The sequence below is a fragment of the Schistocerca nitens genome, chromosome 4 (assembly GCF_023898315.1).
Source record: "Schistocerca nitens isolate TAMUIC-IGC-003100 chromosome 4, iqSchNite1.1, whole genome shotgun sequence".
Classification (NCBI taxonomy): Eukaryota; Metazoa; Arthropoda; class Insecta; order Orthoptera; family Acrididae; genus Schistocerca; species Schistocerca nitens.
Window position 1 is genome coordinate 64,318,068 of NC_064617.1, and position 20,236 is coordinate 64,338,303.

At 41.4% G+C, this 20,236-nt stretch overlaps 1 protein-coding gene across 1 annotated transcript in view; it reads right to left on the reverse strand.

The window, feature by feature from the left end:
• Nucleotides 1-17,995, reverse strand: part of LOC126251447 (uncharacterized) — a 516,817-nt gene extending 498,822 nt beyond the window's left edge. The window contains exon 1 of the mRNA XM_049951875.1: nt 17,907-17,995. The gene's annotated coding sequence lies outside the window, so the exon portion shown is untranslated. The remainder of the gene's footprint in view (nt 1-17,906) is intronic.
• Nucleotides 17,996-20,236: the final 2,241 nt, after the last annotated feature.

A 20,236-nucleotide genomic window follows, 5' to 3' on the forward strand; every position in this document is an offset into this window, starting at 1 on the left:
TTAAGAAGTTCCAAGTTCTAGGGGACTGATGACCTCAGCAGTTTAGTCCCATAGTGCTCAGAGCCATTTTTTTCTTTTGAAATTCCTTTCTTCCATTTTATTTAATCTCATCTGTTGACGTAAAAGGATATCATAATACATTTACGACTCTAATCCGTCCTTGAATCGTAAAGTACAGTATTATTTTGAGTTGTCCCACGAGAGCTGCAAGTCTGCTTTCTTTGAATAAGTACAGAGTACCTTTAATAAGTACAGACTAAATTTTTATGACTTTCCTGGATTTCTTCGTAGCAGTATGGTATTAGTGGAAGCTATGTTGACAGTCGTTTCACGTTAATCTGTTTATTGTATATATAGTTATTTCAATTTAGGCACTGAACGTTTGTCTCTCTGTTGTTATTTTTTCGTTTTATTTCTTACATATGTCGTTCTAGAACACTGAACTCTGTTTAACCACTCTATGAAATTTTACAAAGCCTGTCAGACACTTTTGCTAAAGATGTGTGTATATTTAAATTTGTGCAACAACACCATGATTAGTCATAATATTGTTGTAGCCTTCCTCCATGTCTTCTTTTAAATTACCATAACCTGTTGTTCATTACTTACTTGCATGACAATCAACAGCAGGCTTCTAAGATCCTTTGTTAATCTTTTATCTATTTGATCTCATATTATGCCATCAAGTCAATAGAGGAAATTGTAAACCTTTCAAAAGCCATTTTTTCACGTGTGTTCAGTCCTTCTATTTCCAAACATAATACTCTATTTCTGCACATTCATCATCACAAATACAATGTGGTGCCTTACTATTAGTGGCATTTGGAACAAAAACTTTTCCCTTCACTTTTTCCAAAACTGATGTATCTGAGGCCGCGGATGTGTACAAAGTACAGTTTGATCCTTTCAAGAAAGAACAAAACAATCATCCACACGCCGTTATCGGTTGGTTTCGAACAGCCAAGAAATAGTTGAAACAACAACAACAACGAAAAATGAATTGCCTTCTGACCTCTCGGTCCGAAATCGGTAACGAAGCGATTTGTGTAAAGTAAGTACCGTTATTAACAGTGGCTGGCTGCAGTTCTCTTCTTTGCAAGAATTATCTTGTAAAACCTTCCTCTTTGTCACTCAGAACCAGTCAGTTTCGTTGACACATAGAACTTCCTCAATAAAGTATTTCTTGTCTAATCTGTTGTATTATTTTTGCGGTGAAGCGGTGAGCAACATAATTCTGTGGTCTCAGAATACCTCTCGTTTTTCTGGCTAAAAATCAGTCATGTAGATACAGAGATATGTTGTTGTTTGATTCTCCTGATAAATGTCACATTTGACACGTATAACGTTCTCCATTTCCTCGTTTGAATTTATGTCTTGTACTGTGTGTCAGTTTTTTACATTTAGATGGCTAAATGGCAGTTAGAAGCCGAGGGCCAAATAAATCAATACCTGTTATAAAAATGTGAGTGTATGTGTATGCGTGTGTGTGTGTGTGTTGCGAGTGTGTTGCATATGCCGCCCTAATCAACTTGATCGATTTCAACCAAACATGGTAGGCGTATCTTTAAGTGTCAGATAATACTCGCTTTGCGAGTGATAACCGCCTACCTGACATAGTTCAGAAAATATTACATCATAAACAATAAGATGCGCGAAAAATTTACGCGTCATTCATGACGTTTAACTTTAATACTTCTTTGATACTAACTTTAATCGTAATATATTCAGCTGACGGTATTCAGATATGCTGCTCACTGTACCTATACAAATATATCATTCTACGACACATAATACAAGAGATCAACAGGTATGATGTCGTAAACACAGAGATCCTTAAAAAACAGCAGTACAATACATGATGCCTTAATACATTTATTCTTTGCTACTAACAAGGGAACCTCCCCATGGAACCCGCCTCAGATTTAGTTATAAGTTGGCACAGTGGATAGGCCTTGAAAAACTGAACACTTATCAATTGAGAAAACAGGAAGAAGTTGTGTGGAACTGTGAAAAAATAAGCAAAATATACAAACTGAGTAGTTCATGGGAACATAGGCGACATCAAGGACTCTAAGAACACAGGAGCGCCGTGGTCTCATGATAACGTGAGCAGCTGCGGAACGAGAAGTCCTTGGTTCAAATCCTCCATTGAGTGAAAAGTTAAATTTTTTTTCAGTTTATGTGACAAACTATTGTGTTTTCATCACTTTTTTGGGAGTGATTATCACATCCACAAGAAAACCTAAATCGGGCAAGGTAGAAGAATCTTTTTACCCATTCGCCAAGTGTACAAGTTAGGTGGGTCGACAACATGTTCCTGTCATGTGACGCACATGCCGTTACCAGTGTCGTATAGAATATATCAGATGTGTTTTCCTGTGGAGGAATCGGTTGACCTATGACCTTGCGATCAAATGTTTTCGGTTCCCATTGGAGAGGCACGTCCTTTCGTCTACTAATCGCACGGTTTTGCGATGTGGTCGCAAGACACAGACACTAAACTTATTACAGTGAACAGAGACGTCAATGAACGAACGGACAGATAATAACGATGTAAAAATAAAGAAAGTAAAATTCTCACTGGAGGGAAGACTTGAATCAAGGACCTTTCGTTCTGCAGCTGGTCACGCTACCACGAGACGACGGCGCTCCTGAGCTCACATTGTCCATGATGTTGCCTATGTGGCCCATGGACTACTCAGTTTGTATATTTTGCTTATTTTTTCACAGTTCCACGCAACTTCTTCCTGTTTTCTCAATTGATCTGTGTTCAGTTTATCAAGGCCTATCCACTGTGCCAACTTATAACTAAATGTGAGGGGAGTGCGATGGGGAGGTTCCCTTGTAAGACACTTCTGCAGTCGTCAGCTAAAGAATATTCCTCACATCTGGCAGCACTCTTGACGATTTCCAATCGCGAAGTGCAAACGGCTGAAGGCAGAAACGATAGCTGACTGCAGAGCTATGAAGAGACGTTGCAGTAAAGATGTTTAAAAAAAAATAGTGTTGGACAATATGTGAAGCATCTGTGCCCAGCTTACAGGATCTGTCCGGGATCATGTTCCTTAATTAGGATACTGTACTTATACATTTGCAGATTATGTATATTTCTATGTATGACTGTTTCATAATTCAAAGGCGTTTACACGAATACATGGAAGTGAAATTTTTTCAATACTTTGCTGCAAACGCAGTTCAATTTTTGTTTTAGTTTCTAGTAGAAAAGTGGCAAAATGAATACCCAGGCCATGGCGGTTCTTGTCAGCTAGTAAGTAAATAGAAAAACTGGTAGAAGCCGACCTCGGGAAAGATCAGTTTGGGTTCTGAAGAAATGCTGGAACACGCGAGGCAATACTGACCCTACGACATACGTTTGAAGATAGGTTAAGGAAAGGCAATCCTACGCTTATAGCACTTGTAGACTTAGAGAAAGTTTTGACAATGTGGTAGGGGTAAAAGACAGGGAGTGAAAGGCTATTTACAATTTGTACAGAAACTAGATGGCAGTTACAAGACTCAAGGGGCAAGAAAGGGGAACAGTGGTTGGGAAGGAAGTGAGAGCCTATCCCCGATGTTATTCAATCCGTATAGTGAGAAAGTAGTTGCGGACGACATTGTAATTCTGTCAGAGACAGCAAAGAACCTGGAAGAGCAGCTGAATGAAATGCACAGTGTCTTGAAAGTAGGACATTCGATGAATATCAACAAAAGCAAAACGAGGATAATTGAATGTAGTCGAATTAAATCAGGCGATGCTGAGGGAATTAGATTAGGAAATGAGACATTTAAAGTGGTAAATGGGCTTTGCTATTTAGGGAGCAAAATAACTGATGATGGTCGAAGTAGAGAGGATATAAACTGTAGACTGGCTATGCCACGGAAAGCGTTTCTGGAGAAGAGAAATTTGTTAACATCGAGTACAGATTTAAGTGTCAGGAATGAGCCTTGCTCCGGCTCGCCTTGGTGCCACTGACAGGTTTGTGTCGTGTATTGGGATTGTCACCTCCCGTTTTCTTAGACTGTTCACTGGCGCCACTATATTTGCTGGCTTTGTCTGTCCGTCAGTGGCAGCAGCAGCGCTTATCGATAGCAAGTACTGTGGTTTTATCTTTGGAGTGACCTCTAGTATTTCCGAGTCGTCACGTGTGAGGCAGTCGGCTTAGGACGGAGGAGCAGTGAGGTTCACACAGGGCCAGTACTCGCTGGGACAGCTGGCGATACGTTCACTGCTCGACGGAAGGATGTGGTCTCGAGGGTGCACGACCACGTCACGTTCCGGATTCAGCGAGTTAAGTTGAATGGTTCGTTACATTCGAGGAGTGCAACCTTCACTCGTGTGTGTGTGTTCGTCCGTGGAAGTCACCTGATGGCAATAAGTTGTCAGTGGACGATTCGTATTGGCACCTTTCCCTTGCCTGAAGAGAACGGGGACGACCGTTGGTTGGTCGTTCGGTCGGTCGTCTCATCGGACGGCGTGTATTTGGTCTTCCAACCGCTACTGGGCACTCTGTGTTTGTGTCGACTTGTGGTTCGTGCTTGTTTTTCCACAGTGTCTGGTTTTAGCATTGTTTGAGTTGCTGGAATTGTTTTCGCGGGTCCGTGTGTATCCAGTGTGTTTGAATGAGCAGTTATTTTAACGCTGTCTGCGTACTGCATTTTTGGAGTGGTTCCTTCTGCCTTTCGGTGTTTTAAAAGCCGGATTCTCCATGCGTAGTGCTGTCTGTCACTTCGCCCTCGCCTGAATTATTTCATCGTTGTACTGGTTATCAGATGTTAGGTGGTTTTGGTAAGAGGGTTGGTCGGCGTTTAAACTGTCCCTAGTTTGAGTTGCCATCCCGTTAAGTGAGCATAACTCTTGGCTGCCTGTCTCATCGCTAACGCACGTATAGGCACTTTTTCTCAGGTCGTGCCTGGGAGCACTGTCTGTGAACCACCCCCTTCTTATTTGGTCAAACTGTGTTAATTGTTTAAGAAAATAATTATTTTTAAAGTTATTCCTATTGCGACCTTCAGCCGACAAGTGATCTGAGTCTCTTTTTAATAAAGCCTTCAGCCGTCAGCGTAGCTTGTGTTACAGTAAAATTTTTTTAGTGATTCTTTTAAAACTTATTTAAATATTTTCAACGTGTAATTCTCTTCGTGACTTGTAAATCAGGCCTTCAGCCGTTAGTTGTTTGTGGTCTTGTTTGTGGCCTTAAGCCGACAGATAATTTTGAATTCTTTCTTAATAAGGCTTTCAGGCGTCAGTGTAGGTTGTGTTACAGTCGATTTTTTTAAATGATTGCTTTTAAAAATTATTTCCTTAAATTAAGTGTATGTGTTTATTGTGCAACCAACGGTAACTGATTAGACCCCGTCCGCAACCTTTCCTGCCTTCGCTAAGTCCCATATTTCAGTGGTAGAAGAGCGTGGTTACGATCCACGAACCTCTGGATTACGGGCCCGGCATACTTCCCCTGCTCGTTTCTCAAGAAGAGAAATTTGTTAATATCGAGTACAGATTTAAGTGTCTGGAAGTCTTTTCTGAAACTATTTGTATGGGGTGTGGTCATGCATGAAAATGAAAAAAGGACGATAAACCATTTAGACAAGAAGAGAACAGAAACTTTCGAAATGTGGTGCTACAGAAGAATGCTGAGGATTGTATGGGTAGATCACGTAAATAATGAGGAGGATAAGTGGGGAGAAGAGGAATTTGTGGCACAATTTGCCTAGAAGAAGGAATCGGTAGGTAGGACACGTTCTGAGGCATCAAGGGATCACCAATTTAGTACTGGAGAGAAGCTTGGAGGGTAAAAGTCGTAGAGGGAGACCAAGAGATGAATACGATACGCAGAATCAAAAGGATGTAGGCTGCAGTAGGTACTGGGAGATCAAGAGGCTTGCACACGATAGAGTAGCTTGGAGAGCTGCATCAAACTGGTCTCTGAACTGAAGACAACAACGCAAGTAAATAATTAAAATGTTATTTTGTTTGAGTAATGTAGCACAGCAATAAACGTATTAAATAATTTGATGCCTAAGAGCAAATGTACAAGATTTTCATGAATGCAGAAGACGTGCTTATTGTGCCTAGACAGACGTAAGCTAAGTAAGAACTTATGTGTCAGTTTATCTCATCTGAGACGCATTTATCGAAAAAAAATGCCATGTGGAGCTATGTAATATGTTAAAGCATATACAATGCCCGAAAACCTCTATGTAGTTCCTTAAAACTGAGTTTTAGCTCCGGAACTTATGTGGTTTAAACAGAAACATTTTGACTGAATGTGGCGTATCACTAGTACGGATAGCGTTAGCGTAAGGAAAAAAAAAAAGTCTGATGTGCAATTCTCGTCAAGGGAGTTGACATGGATTTCATCTCTGTTTTATGCTGGAGGACAGCAGATGGAACACACGTTGGCAGTGTTTGTTAAAGAGTATTTTAGAATATTTAATCATTTCAGGGTCGCCGTCTACGTGTTACAAAAACGTTCCAATCTTGTTAAATTTGGGTGTACGACACAAATGGGTGAAATTGTCTGGAAATGTCCTCCGAATTGAAAGTAGAGTTCCAGAAATATGCTCAGTCAGTTACCTAGAACCGCCAGTCACCACGGCCACGAATGCAAAAAATGGAGTCGGTAAAAAGGAACAACGAACGAGGCAGCGCGGCGTGGGCCCGGCTGCCGCAAGAAACGCGTCCTAAGGCGGCTGAGGCGAGATGGAAAGGCCGGCCTTGACCGTGTAAGCGACGCCGCTGCCAAACACAGAATCCGCGAGGCGGAGATCTTTGCATTGGCCTACATAGGCCGGTTCGCCGAGTCGCGGAACAGGCTTCGGCGTGAGGTCGGAGCACCCACCACCAGCTGCTCGCGAGCACAGTTCGCCGCCGCGGCCTTCCCTCGCGGTCACTCCGAGGACAGGCTTTTCTCCTCAACGCGGTTCGCATCCCACATCGACGGCAGCACGAAAATTTCTCTGCCACTGCAAAACAATACCTCAGACTTCAGATACTCTCACTATTACTTACTTACTTAATTATGTATGTCACATTATTCTCTCAGCCGGCCGCGGTGGTCTCGCGGTTCTAGGCGCGCACTCCGGAACCATGCGACTGCTACGGTCGCAGGTTCGAATCCTGCCTCGGGCATGGCTGTGTGTGATGTCCTTAGGTTAGTTAGGTTTAAGTAGTTCTAACTTCTAGGGGACTGATGACCACAGCAGTTGAGTCCCATAGTGCTCAGAGCCATTTGAACCATTTTTTTTTAATTCTCTCAGTTGTTTGCCGTTGTGGCTTGAACGGGAAAGAAAGGTTAAAAGGAAAAAAATATTTTTTGTGTATACAAAAATGTACGTTACAGAAGAAACTGTCTAATAACCAATACAAATAATTTTTATGGTTCCGTATATTGATCACTTTCTCCGTCCGTCTGACTGTCTGTTCGATTGTTAAAAACCCTATCTCTCAGGAATGTGTAGATGTATCTACTCGAAATTTATGCCACATACTAAGATCCACGCTCCTCCGGCGGTGTGAAAAACTAAAGCTTCTAAGTCAATGGGCCGGCCGAAGTGGCCGTGCGGTTAAAGGCGCTGCAGTCTGGAACCGCAGGACCGCTACGCTCGCAGGTTCGAATCCTGCCTCGGGCATGGATGTTTGTGATGTCCTTAGGTTAGTTAGGTTTAACTAGTTCTAAGTTCTAGGGGACTAATGACCTCAGCAGTTGAGTCCCATAGTGCTCAGAGCCATTTGAACCAATTTTTCTAAGTCAATGAACTCAAAAGATACGGCCATTTTGTCACATATTTGACGCTCGCAATCTCACTTATTAAAACCTATACGGTATTTGCCGTTGACCTAGAATCATGAAATCCGGCAGGAAGCAAGGTCTCACAGCACAAAATTGGTAAGTTTTAATTATATCCACACAAAAAATATTTCTTTTGTCATTTATTGCCCGACTTCGAAATTAAAATTAAAACATTCTCGAAAGACTTAGAATATCCATGACAAGTATGTCACCGATATCAATGTCGTTAAAAGGCAAAAATTGCCGAGATTTTCAATTTCTGGAATTTCTCTACATAATTAAGTTTGTACGGAACCCTTAGAGTCGAGGCCTACTTGCAAATGCCCAATTTTTACGGTTATAGTCGACGTTTAAAGGTTTTTCATTATTTCATAACATACATTTGAGGCATCTAAAAATGATTTGTGTCTTCTGTTATGGTCATAAATGGCATACGTGTAATAAAATTTCACGCGCTTTTATTATGAGGAACGCACTTGAACTGTTTTGTTGTCTAAATATTCCAGTCACTAACATGTACAGATGCATCACATACACTGCTAGGACAAATGTTGTGTAATACATGTATGTAACACTGAAAGGTTACGTTGCATACATATGAATAAAACCGTACCTGTGAGTGATATAACTCGTCCTTTACCGATGATACTAACGCTTAATTACTAGTGTCGCAAATTCCAGTCATACCAGAGCTGTGTTAATAACTGGAAGGTTGAGTATTTTTGAAGGCCTGTGCCGGTAGATGCTGATTCTTCACGAAGCTACCTACGCTTCTGACAGGTGCTGCATTCTCCAGAGTGTTTCGAGTACCACTAAAGCACCACGATTTCTGATTATTTTTATCTTTCATCTAGAAATTTAATGAGACATTGAGAGGGTTACGTCTGTGCTTCATCGCAGAATGACAGTAAATTATTTTCTTTTAAGTAAAAAAAATAGAAAAATACTGGTGTTTCTAGTAGGCAAGGATTCTTTCAAAATATTCACCCAGATTCTTGAAAAAGTATGTGAAAGTACTCGCCAAGACTTGTATTTACAAGTCTCCAGAAGTAAGTATCGTTCTGCGAATTTTGTAAAATAAATAGTCAACATAACTAATGGGTTGCTTTTAAAGGTATAGCGCATTGCATTTGTGAAGCTGTACACAGTTTTCAGGCCCATCCTCAGATGGATAGCTCGCTTTAACACAGTGCAGCCATGCTCTGTCGTACCTTATATTACTTTCTGCACTTCCGCACCTTCAAACCTTGGGCTGATTGATGGCAGTTGGGCAAGAAGAGTGTCTCTACCATTGACGAGAACAAGTTAACGTACTTTAAAAATAAACCAGTGTTACCAAGACCTGATCGCTGCTTACTGCAGAAGCCACCGACAGACTTAAATTATCACCCGAATTCATTAAAACCCATAAGTAGAGTCGGAGGTAACTTTCTATCTTTTTCAAGAAAAAAGTCGCAGAGAAGATTTTGGGAATGATGTTGATGGAAAGAAGTCCTTAAATCATTTGATGATGATGATGATGAGGTCCCATACTCCGAGGCGCGTAGGGAACGATGCGGGAGACCCGCACCGCTGTACTAACCAAGGTCCTATTGAAGGTGGTTTGCCATTGCCTTCCTCCGACCGTAATGGGGATCAACGATGATGATGAAGCCGACAAAACAACACCCAGTCATCTTGGGGCAGGAGAAATCCCTGATCCAGCCGGGAATCGAATCCGGGACCCCGTGCGCGGGAAGCGAAAACGCTACCGCAAGACCACGAGCTGCGGACTTAATCATTTAGCTGGCTTTAAAAGATAGCTAATGATTCATCTCTTATGACAACGAACAACCATTATTTACAAAGTAGCCCTTACCGCATTAGAACTCTTTCCCATATCCCGAAGTCCCTAGCTGTCTATTTGCACTTATTTCACACACAGAACTCACTGTCCCATAGTATGTCGCACTCCTACCCATTGTCGTGAATAAATCAGTAATTTCTACTCTACTTGTTGTTTTAATTATTATTGTCAGTTCCTAAGTAGTAATGTGAGCCCTGTTAGTCTTACACTCAGGCATACGATAATTGGTTCACATTAACCTTACACATGATCTGTTGTCGTTAATACTGTAATTATTAATATTATTTGTGACATTAGAATCATTACTGCTCTTAGAAAAAACTGTAACGTTTAAAGGTTTGTGTGCGTTTGTAAAGGAAGGCCCTCAGACTGATCAGGATAAATATGACGCGACTTGAAAAAGTAAGATTATGATGGCAGGCCAAGTAACTTTTATTGGATGCTGCACTGTACTTCAAACAGACACAGGTACATGACGCTATTTTTCAACGTCGTCACCAAAATTCCATTGCTTGGAAAGTGTGGACGATGTCGAGGGCCTTCCGTCCTGATCAGCGACACCCACGTCTATGCGGCCTTGCTCATATTGTTGACACCATTTCACTACGGCTTAACGTGACATAGCGTTTGGACCAAGTACAATCAGCAGCAAATCTGCGTACAATTTAGACGTTTTATGCACAAGAATCATACTGTCACGCGTGCTTCAACTTCGTAGTACATTTCCAGTTGCCGCGTCATTTCACTTGCACATCGTGACACCCCTTTTATTCGTACCTCAGTAGAACCGTGTCTGCAGGCCCGGGTGGCCGAGTGGTTCTAGGCGCTACAGTGTAGAACCGCGCGACCGCTACGTTCGCAGGTTCGAATCTTGCCTCGGGCATGGATGTGTGTGATGTCCTTAGGTTAGTTAGGTTTAAGTAGTTCTAAGTTCTAGGGGACTGATGACCTCAGAAGTTAAGTCCCATAGTGCTCAGAGTCAATTGAACCATTTTTTGAACATGCACTCTCTACTGAAACTCCGCCACTTTTGTTGCGAATTGGTCACTAGCGTCGCACTATCTACGTAATTTACTTTGTGAAGTCCCTTCATAGACAAATAAATAATACGGTCCATCTCCTTATTCCTAACCTTTATCCAGTATCTTTACGTAGTCGGCAAACATATTTTCGGATTTGCCAATGCTAGTGGTAGAGAGTGGCTCGATGTTCTCCCTGTAGTCACACCTTCTCCCCTCCAAGCCTCTCCTCAGGAACAGAATTTGTGAACGGCAGCTGTCTGCGTCTATTACTGTTCCACATGAAAATATGTGAGCGTTTGTCGAAACGTTTGCGTCTTGTGAGCAGGAAATGGATACCAGCCCACTGTTTGTATTGTCGGATGTAGGAAACCACCTAAAAACCAAATACAGGATGGCCGGCACACAGGTCCTTGTGGTTATTTAGCTGGCGTGGATTCCATGCCGGGCAGACGCGACTCCCAGAATCCCGGAAGCGACGTGCTAACGCGCGCAGCTATCAAGGCAGGTTTATTTACGGTTCATGTGCCTATAGGAAAAACATATTGGCAGTGAAAGATATACCTTATTAACTACACACAAAAGCGTAAGTTCTGTGTTGGAACTTTCAGAGCAACGTAAAGATTCTTTCATTTTTTTCCGACAGTGAGAGTGTGATGCAGAGGGGAAGTTGTAATATAGTTATGTGAACCTCGACTGAAGTTAAAACTTCATGTAAAATCGGAATATGGCTTGGCTGAATTAGTCTACAATGTAGACAAGAAATACGCCGTTCTTTGGAGTAGTTTAAACAGAAGTTGAACTTCAGCAGTGCTCACATACTTCCCAAATATCAGAGGGAACATTTTCTTAAAAATACGAAGTGTATTTGGGCTGTCTAGAAGTTAACCTATTTTCTGTTATTCCCAGCAGACGAATGACCAGTTCACTATGTATCGCGTTTATTTTCGTTCGGTGCTTAATTTCTAAAATTACTGTTGCCAGAACGCATCTCTTCAACCAAACAAACCTGCCCCCCATTTTTATACAACTTTTGATAAAACTTTCAATGGAAAGCAATTTTGTACAAAATACTGTGATGTTCAGTTTTTTAAAACATCGTTTCTTATAATCAAAAGAATAAAACCGCAAGATTTAGTCTACAGGCGATATGTACAACTTTGAAACGAACCTCAACTTATCTTACATAAGCACACACACACACACACACAGACATCGCTTCACGTCCCTGTGGGCATCGCAACACGTTGGTAATAAAAAAAATAAAAAATTGTCACCTTCACTGCTGTCGGCGCAGGGACAAACTTTAGTTACGTTGCAATTTAATACATATGTAGTACTGCAAACTTTCGGTTCCCATGAGTTCAAACCAAATTCTCTGGGAGGTGTCGGAACGACGCTTCGGCCGAAATTAAGCCCTGGTTTCGTCAGTAGCTAATACCAGTAAATTGTTGAATTAAACAGTCCAGGAATACACGTGACGTATATTTAGTACTAGTGCATTATGTTTAGAATCTCTTTCTGCAGTTGTTGTTTGTTCTCTTGTGGTCATCTATCCCGTATCAGTAGAGTCGGTATAGAATCCACACCCAATCGGTGATCACTTCTTGGGGCTGCAGTTATTGACAACACAATTGTTGGTCAAAATTTACATCAGAATTACCTGGTTCATAGGAACTGAGATCGTAGATACGATAGTAGGGGAGAATGTGTACCTTTGAACACTTCTGTGACTCTAGTCTGCCCTATAATAGAAATATAATATATTTACTCGTTCCATTTTTAAAGCATAGCATTTACTTATGACGTGCTTCCGTCTTTTTCTGAAATTACAAAAATTACTTCAGGAAATTCAGGTTTTTCCAAATTTGAAAACATGTTCGAAGCTACAAAATGGTCAGGTAGCTAGCACCAAACGTTCTCTTCAAATTTAAGGGCGTTGTAGTCCAGCAAATCTTGTCAACATGGTATTTAATAGTCTGTTACATTACTAGTCTTCTATACTCAAATAACCAGTAAGTGAAACAAAACTAAGCGGAGGTGTTATCAAAAGCCATTCGGAAATAAAATACATTTCTAAATAACTAAAACAAATTACCATTTTCTAGACTGACGAAATTGTAAGTACTTTAAAGAAACTCAGGTCATCTGCAAGTATCACACTTCCTATTGTGAAAGACCTGCTTATGTTTCAACATACAAGATGTTGCATGACCAGCGGAATACGTCTTCAGTGTCCACATGTGAGTGCGTAAATAATATTTCGAACAGGATTCCATGTTCGAAAACTTCATCCAACGACGATATAATGTGTCACCGTTATAGATGCCGGCGCCAGTATATGAAATTACGACTTGTCAAGTATGATGGAGATGGACAAATGTATCAACTTGAAGTAAGGATCCCTGTACCGGAAACGAAGGTGTCAAAAGTTGCAAGCGAAAACCTTTCTAATACCTCTGACAGCGGAATATATGTGGCGGTACTGATGTTGCTAAGACTAAATGGTAGGCAACTTTTATACGTCGCAGTGTGGACTAAAACAAGAAAAAATGTGTGGTAAACGTTGGCTCTACAGCTATGAGCACTGGTGCAATAGAGGAGATGTGTTTCACATAAGCGAAGGTGAACAAGTGCTCATAGCTACTCAGATACACATTTTAGATCCCATGTTTACCAGACATATTTTCTTGTTTTGGTCCATATTACCACCTGTGAAAGCTGCGCACCTTACAATCTTAGCAATAACAGTACCGTTACATGTGTTCCACTGTCAGATGTATGAGAATGTTATTAACTTGTAACTTTAGACTCGTTCGTTTCTGAATCAGGTATCCTTGCCTAAAACTGATACATTTATCAGCCTCCGTCAACCCTGAAAGTTTGTAACATCATCACGGAAACGCCCTTATATAGATACATTTACAGGCGCCGGCGCCTGTGTCTTTTGCCGCCCTGTAGCGCCTTTGGATGACGTTTCCGAACATGGGTTCCTATTAGAAATGTTACTTACCTATTCTCCTCTACAAGTCTTAGAAACCTGTAATTGGGATTTCCGAACACCCTGTGTATTGCGTCTTACTCGCCATAAAATTTTGTGACAGCAGAATTCACAATTTATTCAAAATACCTTAGTATGTTGTATTGTACTTCAATGTTTAAACGACAAGTATTTACAAATGCTACACAGCACACAACCTCATGTCTAACAACAACAAAAAAGGTAGAATGTGGCGGATACTTCTTACAGAGGTCTCTAGTGCACATGTCCTGATTCTACGATTAGTCACTAGGCTAAAGCACCGACTAAAAAATATCCTGTGTTCCCAGGTACACTACCCTCCAAATACAACACTCTCCCCTGCGTCTGACCACGAGCCAGTTCTGTTAAGTTCTTCGACCTGCGCTGCAGTTTAATCAGTATACTTTAATCAGTATCTTTGATTCTTGGCTGTCGTTCTTTGCATTACGAAATACAAAGCTCTGTGAAAACGCATGTGTACTACTTATCTGTCCTACGATGTTAAACTGTTGAGTGCATTCGTTTCGTCCATCGCTGGTACAATTACAGTGTTCAGTAGTTCCTAACTATGAGCGAATGCTGACTTGGTTGTATGCTGAAAATTCAATAAGGGTCCATAAAAGCGCTGTTTTTAATCTGTGATATAGAAATAGCTATTAAACCTATCTTTGTTTTAGGACGGGATCTGATACCATCTGACGTGTATTCTGCTACAGTTAATAAATTGTCGTGGCACTAGCCTATAATTAAGAGTAAAATAAACTATTGTACCATTGTTTCTTTAGGTTTCCTTCACTCACTATTTTACTCAATATAGAAGATTAAAAACTTGAGTACTTCTATGTTTAAACCTAAGAGCCGTTCCATTATCTATAAAAATTAGACGAACGATATGTAGAAGCTCCAAGACTGATAGTAGACATACGCGGCGTCGCATTTTGTGCGTGGCCGCGGAACGAGAACATAATGCGATTTTGTTAATCTTAATGATAGGAAACCAACTCTGATGTAATACATTATCATTTTTGTCTTATAACCACTCAACAACACAGAGGATCTACGAACGGTATAGTTTGCTGACCAATGGACACACAATCACGGAATGCGAAAATAGGAAAGTTTCTTCCTTAACGCAGCTTCAAAGGGCAACATGTTGTTGTTCACAAACATAGACACCACTGGTTACATAATTTTGATTTATTACCTTCAGATTGAATTTTTACTTTGTCTAATGCTAGTCTCGAACTATAGCTTCATTCCTGATGATATTTGCTATGGTATCCTTAATATTTAACAGAGGGTTCGACATATTAGAATGTTTTTATTTAGTGACCATGAAATATTTAATACAACGCTATGCCCCTATTTGATATTAGAGTTTGAAAGCGAGAGCGTAGTAATACAGTTTGCTTATGTTTGCCATTATGAGCAGCCAAAAAAGTATGAAACTGAATTCTGCAACCAAACATGTAAGACGGGTAAATATGTAAGGTCAAAAATTCGAAAATCTTTTATTACTGTATTCCTCTCTTCAGTACTAGATGAATTCGCTACAAATTATCTTGTTCCATTATTAACACCCACTCATCGTTCAATAATTGGGTTCTAAAAAAAAGCAGAAGCATCAGACATTGGGGAAAGTACGCCTCCTGTCTTGCACCGTCACACGCCGAAAACCTTGTTTCGATTTGTTGCAACATTCAACATAGAAATCCAGCACACTTCTATAAACGACCAACGGACTGAGCTAGCCATGATAATCTCTGGACGGCGAACTGAACCCTGGCTATGAAGCGTTCCTTCGAAATGTACACTGAGCTCAATAGAGAATCAGTTGCACCTAGGCGAAACTTCTAATTTAAAATTACATTTAATGAATTGAAAATATTCCCTGTAGTTGTTTGCAGCTGTCTTTTTCGTCATTTTCCAATGTTAAATGGAGAAAATTTTAAGGACAATTTTTTTTTCTTTCGCTTCGATATAAGGCTTTTCAGCAAACATCGTTTTCAAATTAATGATAAAATCGAACAATTACACAAAGTGCTATAGTTCAAAGGAGTGACTAGAGAAAAATTCTTGAATGTTTTAGCAGAATGGAGATCCAGTGCAATAGCGCTACCATATTGAAGAAGGAAAGCAGGAAGATTAAAGTTAAACTTCTAGTCTATAGCGCGGTCAGTAGAGACGAAGCGCAAGTTCGGATCAGGAACGTACAGGGAAGGAAACCACTCGTGCCCTTTTCGAAGGGACCATTCCAGCGTTTGCCTGGATCACTTTTGGGAAATAATGAAAAACATAAAGCCCCAACTCCAGAAATTTCGTCAAGTGACTTTTCAACAGCTGGGTATCCGGTAAATCTTTGATTTTATAGGTAATCTGAAGATGATGTCAGAGTCGTGTCCAAGGGAAATAAATGCTACAGTTAAGGTTTTCCTATGTATTACCGAGTGCTGAGAGTTACATTTGTCATAGATTCTAGAATCGCCAATTGAAGTCATTATGGTTGCTGAAAAACAACAGCCTTGTCGTGGGAAGCGGAGGGGCCACGGAGAACTTTTGATCACTAGTAATAAATTGCCTCACGAACAGTTTCACATATTAGAGCATCATCAGATCCCGTCGTTCATGTTTTCGTGAATATAGCTCTCCGTTACAAGCAAACTGAATACTGCTCTGAAAGAGGAAAAAACAATGCAGTAATCATGGTTAAGACGAAATATGTATCTAGCAGCATCCGCTGATGACCATAAATTGTTAGTGAAACCGAATAATGTAGCAGTGTGTGATAAGAGCCATTAATGATATCTTTACAAAATTCCATCTGTGAAAATAATTATTAAAATACGCTGCTTGACGAAGAACTATAGCCCCAGGAGCCTACAAAAACGCGTTTCGGTGCTGCATTAGAACATTCGAAATATATCAGGGGTATCCATGCTTCGTTGGATCATCCTGGATATTGTCATGGACCGGCAACACACTGATCTACTCGCGAGATTCTTTGAGTGGGGTACTAAAAATGTAAATGTGCATGTGGCTAAGGCTTCCCATCGGGTAGACCGATCACCTGGTGCAGATCTTTCCAGTTAATGCCACTTTGGCAGGAGGGGATGTAATGAAGGCAATACAACAGCCAGTCCCCAAGAGGAGAAAATCTGCGACCCCGACTGAAGTCGAACCCGGTCCCCTGCGGATGGCATCGTGCAGCACTAACAACTTTTTTTTTTTAAAAAAAAAAAAGAAAAAGAAACTCATTTTGTTCGCTTTGGTTACTTGTATCTGCTCGGAGCGGACGTCGCAAGACACCCGTTTCAGTTCGTCGTTGATCCATTAACTCAGATTTTTTATTACAGAGAGCAGTTAACCCTCTGACCGAACACGCTGAGCTACCGTGCCTGCTATCCCTCAGGTATGCAGCCAGACAATGGGGTACTGGCCCACTGACTTGGAAGGGTCCTCAGCGAATGTGGCTCTTTCTCAAATACATTCTAGATTCGAAGTAATCAAAACCTGTAATTTAAACTTACATTTACCTCGTTTATTTTCGAATTAACATCTGAAGTTAATACGGTTACTGAGGAAAAAAATACTACATTTGTAGTTACGGTCGTATCGACGGTTAGAGGCACGGCTCAGAATTATTAAGCGATTTGAATCGTTGGTTGGCTGATGAAATACTGATTTGGAACAACACAAAGAGATAAAGTAAAGCCTGTGGACGAAATCTAGGAAAAAACGAAGATAAGTACGATATTTATTACATGCAGTATTTTGCTAATGTCCAGTTTCGGCTTTTTGTGTCCATCATCACGTTTAGTTGTTGATATTGTCGCACCTGTAAATACGCTTTAGAAACTATCGCTATAGCGCTCTAGGGTACACAAATGTAAGGAATTGACAAGAGATTATTGTAAAAGTGATTACAACGAAGTATGTATCCAACAACAACGATGGCGATATCTGATGATGGACATCAGAGTTGAAAACCTGTTGTAAAAAATGAACGCGCTGATAAGTCTGTTAGTTCTGGCTGTAGACTGACTGGCGTCCGTGGTACCCTGGGTATCTCCAAATCTGTCAAAACGACGTTAGGCAGTCACATCACATCTTCAGATCTCCTGGCTTTATTGCAAACATCGTATCTGGTAATTCATACGCCAAATAAATAAATAAAGCCTATTGGTATTGAACGTCAACTTGGGGCTACGAATGTAGGTGAGACTTACTGCTCCGCTCAGGGCTGTAGCTGCAGACGCGCCAAGAGACGGCGAGGCAGAGCAGAGGAGCGGCTGCGGGAGCCACCTGTTGGCGTGGTCCGTGGTCGGGAACTGCAGCGCGCTGGCTGGGTGCGACTGGCGGTGCTGCGCGGCCCCTACTACCTGCCGCGCGCTGCCCGCAGCCGCGGCCACCAGCCTTGCACCACCCGCGCAATTAGCCGGCGGGATGCGAGAAGGACGTCTTCCCCGGCGCGCGCCCGCCGCGCTCGCCTATCGCGGACGTCCATCTCCGCGAGGGCTCCGGACGGGACGCCGCGGCCGCTTGCGTCACCCACACCTCTCGTTTCCGCTAGTCTCTCGCTCGTATTGTTAGAACGGGGAGCCGGATCGTAGCGTAAACATTGCTGAAACTAGCGCAAGTAGACGTCTACTGTACTTGGTACATTCCATAATCATTTAGGTGCGTCTTGTTCTAATACGAGAAGCACTGTAATGCACGTAATACGCATCCTTAAAAATGAGCGTGCAAAAATGTGAAAGGACATAGAGGATGCTCCACTCGACAGTTTGCGGTAGGGGACCTGGGGTAGGAAAAGGAAGCAGATAATAGGAGTAAAATCACATTATTGTGGACCTTGTTATTTACATTAGTTAACTGCAGATTGTAAAGGTACTTGAATTACGTAACCATTACGGCACCTCACCTCAACCTCTCGATACCAGCAATATTCTAGTGTTTCTGTAAAATAGTTAACATATTTCTGTGACAACATTCAGATTTGATTTCATTAATGTCGAGGTGCTTCGATACATCGATATGTATATATTGGAATCATATTATTCTTATGTGTATTCTTTCTTTTGTCACTATGATCTCTTTGACGGGCTTGTAACTCTGAGTTTTGGGCGCGTAAGCGGTTATTAGTGAGTCAAGCTTTGGTCGTCATGTTAAAAAGACGCAAGTTGTAGTCAGTTTATGAAATGTGAACATTAACAGTGAGGAAGTTCTTTTCAAGTATGTTTTGTATTGTGAAGTAATGTTTTGGAACGAGTTACGTGATATTGCAACAAAAGTAATAAAAAGAACTTAAATTCGGAGTGCTGCTTACTTTTTTACATCACCATTGTCCTAACTTGCAAAAGTTTAATCTTCGAGAATGGTTTATGAAACACATCCATAAAACTTTTGAATATCGCAGAATAACACCTAATCCTCTTTGCATCCGAGCTTGGAATCATTACTACCTAGATTTTCGACGATTGAGCCATGACTTCACAACGAGACCAGCGTGGGAAACACGAAAAGATGAGTGCCTAGTTTATCCATTATTTCAAGAAATGAGTTTATTAACTGTGCTCTAATGACACCCGCCACATAATATAACGTTGTTGTTGCCCGAAAATGCAATATTTAGCAGCGTGAGCAACACTACAATCACAAATAATTTTTGGCCTTTATTGTGGTAGGGTTGTTAGAAGATACCATAAGTGAATCCATGAACGTACGTGCCATTTGTACTGTATCTTACAAAATGCGCTGAAGCTGACGGCCATCAATTTCAATGTAAGCATGACATCGGCGCACAAGATCTGACACACCCTGACCTTCCTGCTTTCGAATCACATCACAGGCAGCTACAATTCTGGCAACTAATTCCACCTCCGTATCCACTGGGGTCTCGTACAGAAGTGACTTTAGATATCCTCATAGGAAATAATCAAGGGAATCGGGCTAGGTGACGTCGCAGACTATTGAGTAAGACCTCACCTTCCAATCCAGCGACCAGGAAATACTGTACACGTTCTGCTTCTTGTCCGCAGCTCGTGGTCGTGCGGTAGCGTTCTCGCTTCCCACGCCCGGGTTCCCGGGTTCGATTCCCGGCGGGGTCAGGGACTGTCTCTGCCTCGGGCATGGATGTGTGTGATGTCCTTAGGTTAGTTAGGTTTAAGTAGTTCTAAGTTCTAGTGGACTGATGACCATAGACGTTAAGTCCCATAGTGCTCAGAGCCATTTGAACCATTTTACTGCTTCATCGTACTGTACTGTACGTTTCTGAACAGGACTGAGTAATGAATGGGTCTGTCGTTGGTTCATAACATGTTCTATGACGCGACAACGTAAATATGACACAACAGAAACGCCTTATGGACAAGAAAAGTAAACAAAACCTGCGTCATGACTTGCTAGTAATCAAGCTCGTCTTTCCTGTTTCCTTCCAGGAAATAAAGAACGTACATGTAAATAAACATCGTAGTACGTGTAAACTTGTACGCATTTTAGTTGTAAAAAAGATGCAAGGCAGTAACGAAAGACAACGCGGGAGACAAGTTTCCTTCCA